Genomic DNA, 10,076 nt, shown 5'->3' with positions numbered 1-10,076 from the left:
GGTCAGGGGTCAGAGGGCAATGACGTCCTTCGCACACGCGTTGCCGCCGATGCCGGGCAATGGAGATTGTTTAAAGGGCTGCGGGGCGGGGATTTGGAGTCGGTTTTAGAGCGACACACCAATCGCACGCGCAGGACGGGGGGGTCGGGGGTCAGAGGGCAGGGACGTCACTCGTACACGCGTAGCCGATTGGGGGGCTGTATGGGAGGTTATTTAAAGGGCTGTGGGGGCGGATATTCGGGATTGGTGTTAGCCCGCAGTCACGAAAGCTTTAAATCGAAATTTATGTTAAGTGTAATGTGTTGGTGTTAATAAAGTGTTGCCTCCCAAGAAGTTGTGTGCGCCTATCTCAGCCCATTACATATAAGTGTAGATGTGATTATGTAATTCTTGTGTTCATACAAGTGTAGTGACACAGCGCTGACTGCTGTCCAGCAGCGGCAACTGCAGTGGAAAGTTTGCGCACACGCTGTTGAGCATATATACGGGTGTGCCGGCCGGGCAGAGGAATTGGGGCAAGGGTCATGGAAGACCTCATAGGGAAGCCTCTGGAACCCTCTGGTCGATTCGAGAAGGGAGGCGTGGATAGGGCAGAGCCAAGCCGCACCGAGTAGAATATAGAATATAATATAAGCAGCGGAGAGCGACAGCTCCGGGCTGCCGGTTCTGGGAGTGGACTCGTCTCGACGTCGCTGTCGTTGCCACCGCATTCGCCCAATCATTGCGTGGCCAGACAGTCGTTGGCCTTCTCGGTCGACGCCGTCGGTGCAACACGGACAGGGTCGTGTCTAGGCCGGGCTCTATGGCAACGTGGTCGAGAGAGTGAGGCCGGAGTTGGTGTGAACAAGATAATAAAGAGACGATGTCTCCTGCAACTACCTCGTCTCCGACAGTGTGTGCGACACACACCACACGTCGGAAGGAGAACACTTCACAAGTATAAATGCTGCCTGTGTCAGTCGAGTCACATTTGCTCTAATTTATTTTGATGGTGACCTAAGACAGGAGAAGCAAAATGCACTTCTTCAGGAAGTGATATTTTTTTCATAATGCAGAGGCTGTGCCTGATACACATCTTTCACGTGTTGTTTGGCAACCCTGGTGCCCAGTAAACGCCATATGGCCAGATCTTTGCATTGAATTCCAAGTATTAATTCCTCCATACTTGTGCACAGTTGAGTTTTTATTCCATTCCCTTCATGAACCATGTTTTTGAACTTTACATCATAGTAAGATAGTACATGCCGATGAATAATTAATAGATGCTTGAAAACATCTATCCCCCACCATCTGCCTGTGTTTGGCCTAAAACCCAATCACCCAGAATGCCCAAATTCACCTTACATACTCTAGGAATGTAAGCAGGTTAATGCCTGTATATCCATCACAATCATCACTCCCAAATGTGAAGACATGTCACGAGACTCGCTGACTTTTCTTAAAATACTTGAGAAATACAAATCATAGCTGAATATTTTCAATTCCATGTGTATAAGCCTTTGTCTCAGATTTATTGTAAAATAAATATACATGTACAATATAAACATTCAAATATCAGAAAATATTTAATGTATGTTGAATTTCTTTCACACTGTACATAACCAACCATGCTAAACAAGACATGATAAAAACAATCCAAGTCATGGGTTGCATACAATATGCAACGTTGGTTTATTGATTACAAATTACATAAAAGGTTCTGAAATTTTACAATACAGGTATAGTGCAATCTAAATAAGCAAATGTACTTTTACAGTGATTTCCCAAATGTTTATAACTACACAAATACTAGCATGTATGTTCCCAATAAAGTAGTCTCCTTCCAAAATGGCTAAAACCAAAATTAGTTTAGTTGTGCTCACAATATTGTTCACATATCCGTTCTATTTCAAGTGACATTTGAGTCTGTATGGATTTGCTGTGCAAAATACTGCTGCAACCATTCAATAACTCCAACCCTGAACGAACTTTATCACATTTTTCCAATACTTTGTTGTGGCACTTCCATTAACAGGGCAATTACTGTGCCCCATGGGCCCCACAAGTTCACAAGTAATTGCGATTCACACCACAGCACCTGAAGTACCATTGATGTTTAACAACCATGAATTAGCAGGACCAAGCGAACGTATCCTTCTGAGTAGAAACCTCGACCACCGCCATAAAATGCTTTCGGGCTTTCTACATCACGGGTAGTCAGCCATCCTTGTTCTCCTTGATGGTGTCAACCAGCTCTTTCAGACGCGACAGGTGGTACACGGCCCTGAGAAGAGACACGATTGAGAGAAAATTACTTGGTTGACTTATTATCAAGGTGGAAGCCAGAAAAATCTCACCAAGTCTCAGGAGGGTTTGGCAGTGATATTTTGCAAATTTCATCAGCGAGTGGTATGTGAGAGGAAAACGGAGAACCCGGTGAAAACAGAGGGAGTAAAATGCAAAACTCCGGATATAGATTCAAGATTCCATTGCCGTATTACTAACTCCTGGTTACCTAGCAGCCAAAATCTATAATATATGCTATTTCAAAACAGTCTCCCATCCAAGTAATAACCAGGCTTACCTGCTTAGCTTATAACATTCAAAATCTGACATCATACTTAGAGGCGGTGCAGCCTCTATGCTGTGCGTGAGTGTGGATATAAAGATAAATTCACAATGGCGTGGAGGGGTTTTCCCAGGGACGATCAGCCCCTAGAAAGACGTCCGTGTTGAAGCTGCCCGGGGAGGGGGCCTCCAAGCCGGGGGAGTCCAACTCCATGTGCGCCCTGCTCAGCAGCTCCTCCAATGAGGCTGTGCATCAAGAATCACGCATCGCACGTCACAACCACATGGGTGGCCGCTCAGCCGTCTCTGTGAGAAAAGACTGAATATGTACCTGAAAACATATGAAATGTCATCTGCTATATACAGACTATATATATATACACACACCTAGGGATCTATTGTCCTCTGACACGGGCTCCTCGTTGGCTACATTCGTAAGGCCGGAGATATCCAAAACTTTGAGCCACTCTGGGTACTTTGGTCTGCTTTGCGGGCTCTGAGCGGCACCTGCTCTCTTTGTGCTGGTATCCGTCTCGTGGCTGCTGGTCTGGGAGTCCACATCGCAGTCACGCAGCCAGGCCGGGTACCTGAGCTCAGGAATGCTCGTGATCCCCGACACATCCAGCTTATCCTTTTGGCTTGTCAACCACCTGAGATAGGTACTTGTCGCACAGCCGCCGTTCGGCAAGTGCTCACGCCTAGTTGCTTCACTGCTCCGTAAGTACAACAAAACATTCGTCTGGTTAGAAAAGAAATAATTTTCGGGCTTTGCCGACAAATTTAATGGCATCACGGCCTTGTTGCTTCTCGCTGTTGAGCTCAACCGTTTAGTTGGCTTATTGCCCCTCACCAATGATGCGCCGAGGCTGTGCGCGGTGACCCCGAGAGATGACCGCTTGCCTCTGTGCGACACTGCGAGGTCTCGGTGGGCGCCAGGCGAGCGGAGCAAGGACTTGGAGGAACCGTCAACTGGCGCCGCTAGGAGCTGGTCCGTGGTTAGACTGACCGTCGGGCTATGAGCCACGACCGCTGCAGCGCAGCAGTGAGGCTGCACGTGCCCGAGATGAGGTCCTCCACAAGCAGCATGCCACCTGCAATGTAAGACCCACAGACATTTTACTGGTACACAATGAATTTGCTCTCCCCTAGATTCCTTGACCCCTGAACGGCAATCCTGCAATGTTGCCTTACTTTGCACCATCAGTAACTAATGATGTTATCCGTTTGTGGAGTTTGTGAGAATATGGGATAAATCAGTGCATGAGCTGTTATTGTTTAAACTTCAGATGTGTCCAGTCTAGGATCTGCAAATTTTGACACAAAGGTTGGAGGATCACTTAGATTTCACAAACTTTACAAACTCGATAATCAGTGAAGTTGCTGGAAGATGACAGGAGAAAGAAATGCATGCACCAACCTATCTGTTCAGACCTATGCTATCCTCTCATATGCGTGTGCTTACTGTGGATAGTTTTCTCTGACATAAAATGAACTCATTAATGGAATTTGCCAAGCATCCCAGTGTGGGACTCTCACGAAAATGTATCTTTAGACCTTATTAAGGGTTTTTTTTCTAGGGGAATTACATTACATTCATGATAGCATAGCATAATTGACAAGCACCCAGTACAAGCAAAAAAAATGGGGTTCTCCTCTCCAATTATCCCCCATCCAGTCAACTAGCTTCGATACCTTATGAGACCTCCTTTGCCAGTAACAAGATATAGTAATAGGTTTTTACCCTTTTATCTGGCAAAAAAACTGACACTTTTATACAAGGGATCATGTTTGCGATAACCACAACGCAAGTAGTCAAAATGCAAACAAGAAGACGCTAAGAATAAGAAGACGCCTTTTGGCGTCTTCTGGTCCAACACCAGTGGAGACTGGGATCTCAGAAAAGCCGTCTCGGGTGTGGACCAATCAAATTCAAGGACAGTGCATATTATCAGTTGTCTTTTTTGTTTGCATTTTGACTACTTGTGTTGTGGTTATTGCAAACATGATCCCTTGTATAAAGGTGTCAGTGTTTGTGCCAGATAAAAGGGTAAAAACCTATTACTATAGCTTCGATACCATTGCACCGCCTGCACACTCGATAGCCACTCGAGCGCAAGCACCACGGAGCGATTCCTCGCGTGGCGAGAGGCGCAACCCACCCTCATCCACACTGTGCATCCTCCTCTCCTCCACGCGTCTCCGCTCCGCTATGCTGCGCGGCGCTGTGCTCTGCACGTATCCTGGATGGCGGTGACGCACAGATTCCGCTCTGCTCAAAGTCCTCGATGTAGGCGTCCAGCGCACCGCTCGCCTACGAGCAGCACTGCTCTCCGCACACCACAGGGCTGTGCTAGCCCCCGCTTCCGGTCCGGAGCAGCGAGCTGCCCTGGCTGCCGCGAGGGCTTGTGTCCGTCACCGTGCTGTCGCCCGAAGGGCTGTTTGTCTCACCACCGTTGCAGTTCATTTTGTACGATTTGGGATGCCCGAACCGGATGGGGCCAGGGAGAGGAATCGCTGTGGCTACCAGGTCACCACTGGTCCTGGTATGGGGGGCACCATGAGGAGCTGCTGTGTGCGGAAAGTGGGTCCGACGTCACAACGCATGGGCCAGTGTCGACCACTTCGCGTTAGCAGCTTCAGCGTTAGGTCTCTTAAGCTACTGTGGCTGTTGTCCTTTTTTCAACAAAAATTCTAGCCTTTCCCATGCTTTCCTTCATCACACCTGCAAGCTCTATGTACAATTGAAGTGTCATAAATGCTCTACCTGCCTACTACTACATTATGAATAATATACATTTAAGAATTAGCTGGAGACAACTCCATGTTTAAAACACACTGTATTCAAAAGAGAAGGCTTAACATTTAACATTGGTTAACGTTTGGCATGTACACCTGCATATCAACAAATTACAGTACTACTAATAAAATGAATGCTACATATTAATAGTGGTATTACAGTAGTATGACTACTTATATTTACATATAATCGCACCTCCGAAGAGCACGGTGGGCTTGGTACGGTGCGAAAGAGATTCAACACACATACAGAATACAATACTTTCCGAGCACATTATGCATACCGAACCTCCAAGTTCCTTACCCTACCCTGAATAACAACGTGTGCAGAGTACAGCTCCTTTTTCAATCCATTGCTGGCTGACAGCTGTCCCATGCTATGCAGCTCCCAGGGAGAGGGGTTATTTACCGTACTTCACCACGCTGGTCAGTGTGAATTTGGTGATGGCAGGGGGCTATAGAAGTGCATTACAACAATGTACTGAACATTGCTGCACAATGTCAGGGGGCTATAGAAGTGCATTACAACCACGTACTGAATACTGCTGAACTGGTGGCAGGGGGCTATAGAAGTGCATTACAACCACGTACTGAATATTGCTGCACTGGTGGCAGGGGGCTATAGAAGTACATTACAACCACGTACTGAATATTGCTGAACTGGTGGCAGGGAGCTATAGAAGTGCATTACAACCACGTACTGAATATTGCTGCACTGGTGGCAGGGGGCTATAGAAGTACATTACAACCATGTACTGAATATTGCTGCACTGATGGCAGGGGGCTATAGAAGTGCATTACAACCAAGTATTGAATATTGCTGCACTGATGGCAGGGGGCTATAGAAGTGCATTACAACCACGTACTGAATACTGCTGCACTGGTGGCAGGGGGCTATAGAAGTACATTACAACCACGTACTGAATATTGCTGCACTGGTGGCAGGGGGCTATAGAAGTACATTACAACCACGTACTGAATATTGCTGCACTGGTGGCAGGGGGCTATAGAAGTGCATTACAACCACGTACTGAATATTGCTGCACTGGTGGCAGGGGGCTATAGAAGTACATTACAACCACGTACTGGATATTGCTGCACTGATGCCCGCCACGTGAGAGCCACACAGCAGGACAATGCTATACTGTACAATATTGAAATGATTCACCTACAAATACTAAACATTATTGTCTTAACAATCAATACTACTTTTAACATAAACAATAACTAATAAATGCACACGTAGTAATCGCCGTGCTAACCCTTAGCGTGCAATGTGAGCAGAACTTGTGTTGTAAGTCGTACCCAGTCCATTACCGCGCCACACACTCCCATTAACAAACCAACGACATTTACTGAATGTCCTCCTCCTTTACACGGCACAACCAGACAACACTTTGCACACCGAAGTGTCCAAGTCGCGTGCTGAGTGAAGCAAACCCCATTCAATTCTAGATTTAAAGCTTTCGTGGCTGCTAGGATCCATACTCTTTGGTTCTATTGGGTAAAGTCACGTAGGTGAAAATTGTTATTTTATTTTCACCTACGTGACTTTACCCAATAGAACCAAAGAGTATAAACCCCATTCACTCTGCGCTCAGCGTTCAACAAAGTTGAACCTGGCTCGCCCTCACGCCTGCCCATCTCTCTCCGTCTCTCACCGGAGATTATTCCATTGATCGTCTTCGCCTTGCCGTCCAGAGATCCGTGTGGATTATCCGTGAGGGTAGTTAAAGGTCGCGGTTATTCGGAGAAGTTTTTTTAATTAATTTTCCCGCCACAACCACCGCGTCGCCAACGGCCGCTGAAGGCGATGTCCGAGACATGCCGCCCGCGCATGCGCACTGAGGGTTGAGAGAAACCTGCGGGGAGGGGCAGCGGGGGGCGGGGAAGCCGCCGCTGTTGGCCACACCCACATTCAGGCCACGCCCATATTTAACTGACGTCACGGTGACATCATTCTGGGTCGGACTTTATCGTGGGCTGCCTGTGCACGCGAGGAGCTCCTGACTTCTGACTCTGAATTCGAAAAAAATCAAAGATTCACGATGTCTACCTTCGTCGAGATAGGTAAAGTTTAACGTTAGTGTTAGAGATGTGTGTTTGTGTTATATGTTGAGCCTGTAGACAAAACTGCTGGGGATGTGCCAGATGTCTCCATCTAACGTTAAGGAGGTTGGAGTCTGGATAGCGCATACCAGGTGTTACAGGCTACATGATGGGAAGCAGAAGGCATTCTAGTAAAATAGGTTTTTGTTTGTACGTTAATGCTCCTCCTTTTCCTTTACCAACCCATACTCACCGGCATGGTGAAGTATGTGCAAATAACCAACACGATTCGTGCGATCGTCAAGAGGCTCTCCAGCAGGGGATTGGCAAAAGGTCGTACAGGAGCAGTTTTGTGAAAAATAATTGATTCTTTCATAATGTACATCTATGATTTATTATTATTGTTCATGTGGGTAACCTCGGCAAGGGGGGAAGCAAGGTCGGGAAGAGCGGGGGATGGGGCCGCTTTTGACCACGCCCATATTTAGGTGACGTCACGTCCTTTTCCTGTGACGTCACTATAGCGGGGAGTTATCCTTGGCTGGCTGTGCATGAGGAGCCCCCGAGTTCTAACTCACAAGATCTGAGATTAGACCAAAGATTCATGATGTCCACATTTGTTGAGATAGGTAAAGTGTAATGTTCGTGCTATGACGGGGCTTTGGGCCACTTTTAAATATTGAGATCTCGTCAGTGTTTTAATCGGACGCTCAGCAGGGTTTGAGCCAGGATAGTGCATAACAGGTCTAAAAGTGTAGTGTCGGGCTACATGGTGGGCAGCAAAGGGCAGTCCATCAAAATTGGTTGTACTATACATACTATACGTCTTCACCAACCCACATTAACCAGAGTGGTGAAACGTGGATTTGAAGCTTTCGTGACTGCAAGGATCCATACTCTTTGGTTCTATTGGGTAAAGTCACGTAGGTAAAAAATAAAACAACAAAAATCACGACGTTTTGGCCACAACACAAGTGGCCTTCTTCAGATGAAGGAACAGAACTGTCGGGACGACAGCACTTCAATTGAAATGTGGTCAAGTAACCACCATGATCTGTGTGGTCACGGGGAAGCTCTCGCAGAAGCTGACAAGCTTCCATCTTGGCAGTAATTATGTTGCCTCTTTTTTTACTCTCAGCGTCTCTGCAGCGCTTGCAGCGCTCGCACTCCTCGCCCCATTCACCCCCCACTCTCCCCCTCTCTGACTTATTTAACTGCCCTAACCCTGGTTTCTCTCCCACTTCAGTAAAACAGTTTCCTTGCTGTGGTTGTCACACCTGATGATGAGTGCTTATGTTGCATTCGAAACGTCGTGATTTATTTCTATTTCTATTTTTTTTTCCACCTACGTGACTTTACCGAAAGAACCAAAGAGTATAGCTGACAAGCTGTCAGGGCAAAAATGACTTTGCATATTCCAACTAATATTTTTTGCCCTGGTTTGTGTCTGACCATGCTGGGCACGGCTTTGTTAAAGTGTACGATATTCAATGGGGTAAAAGTCCCCTAATGGTAATACAACTTTATACCACAGGTGTACTCACACTGGAGCAGCGTCGACATTTATGAGAAAGCTTTACACATGAGTACCATGTGCGGTTCTTTACTGACATTCCCATCCCTGCACCTGCCTCCCCTGTCCCTAATGCAATGAACCCTCTACCCCCACATTACCTATGCAGAGCTCGTGGAGAGAATGAATGAGGAGGAGGGAGCGGAGGGGCATGAGGCTCAGCCTTCAACGGTGCCACAAGACTTTTCGACGTCATCATTTCAATCTACCCTGGCCCAGGTACGATGCGGCACAACGTGGATTTGCACAGCCTATAAATTAACTTGGCTAATGTCAAAGATGGGAGATTCCTGGTATTTACAGATTTAGTTGTTTGCATTCGCCAACTAATGGGCCCCAAAGTGTAGACATGGCTGCTCCTCATTTATAGATTTGCAGCCTTTGCAGCAGTGCGTTTTGGTGACTATACTGTGCTGATGAGTCCGAATGAGGATTACACCGGTCCACAGTTGCATATCACTGCATAATTGCTGCTGTTAGTCTGTCACATTTGCTCAACTTTATTTTGATGGTGGTTTAAGATAGCATTACCACAATGCACTTTAGAAAATACTGATGTTTTTTGTATAATGCACAGGGGCTAGATGCTTTGTGTACACATTTCTCCAGGTCTCTGGTTTCCTCCCATAGCTAAATGACACAGTGTAACTGGTATTGGTCAAACGTACCAATGCTGAAAAAATACATGCAAATTATTCAATTGGAATTAAACTAAGCAACTTCGTTCTCGACTGCAAAAAAACAGAACTTGGTAGGACCCTCCTTGAAAATAAAAATGTAAACTCATTGAGGTTTTCCTGGGTAAACTAGTACATCATAGCAATAAACAACTTGCATACAAATAGCAGATTAACTTATGTCCTGATACATGTATCATGAGCTTATGAATAAATATACATTTCATGCATAAGCTATTACATCTCTCATATTCGTGTGTGTGCTTGCCTTTGCGTGTAGGATACTGTCTACTTTTGCGATGGAGTCCGTCGGATCGATTTCATCCTCGCGTTCGATGATGAGGTCCATTCTCAGGACGCCATCAACAATCAGGTGAGAACGAGGAACCTACAAATAATGCTCCACCTTCCTGCACCCAGCATTATCACCCCTC

At 46.3% G+C, this 10,076-nt stretch overlaps 1 long non-coding RNA gene across 1 annotated transcript; it reads right to left on the bottom strand.

Annotated features, from left to right (window-relative positions):
* Nucleotides 1-1,634: 1,634 nt before the first annotated feature.
* On the bottom strand, nt 1,635-5,322 carry LOC142924817 (uncharacterized). Its single transcript, XR_012941895.1, has 3 exons — nt 4,707-5,322; nt 2,658-3,638; nt 1,635-2,263 (listed from the first exon to the last, which is right to left on the bottom strand). It is a non-coding gene; the product is annotated as an uncharacterized LOC142924817 (long non-coding RNA).
* Between the last annotated feature and the right edge of the window lie 4,754 nt (nt 5,323-10,076).

The sequence above is a fragment of the Petromyzon marinus genome, chromosome 17 (genome assembly GCF_048934315.1).
Source record: "Petromyzon marinus isolate PM22_M1 ecotype Great Lakes invasive population chromosome 17, UKy_Petmar_22M1.pri1.0, whole genome shotgun sequence".
NCBI lineage: Eukaryota > Metazoa > Chordata > Hyperoartia > Petromyzontiformes > Petromyzontidae > Petromyzon > Petromyzon marinus.
The sequence above is the reverse complement of the archived record's forward strand: the minus strand, read 5'-3'. Positions and strand labels throughout refer to the sequence as shown.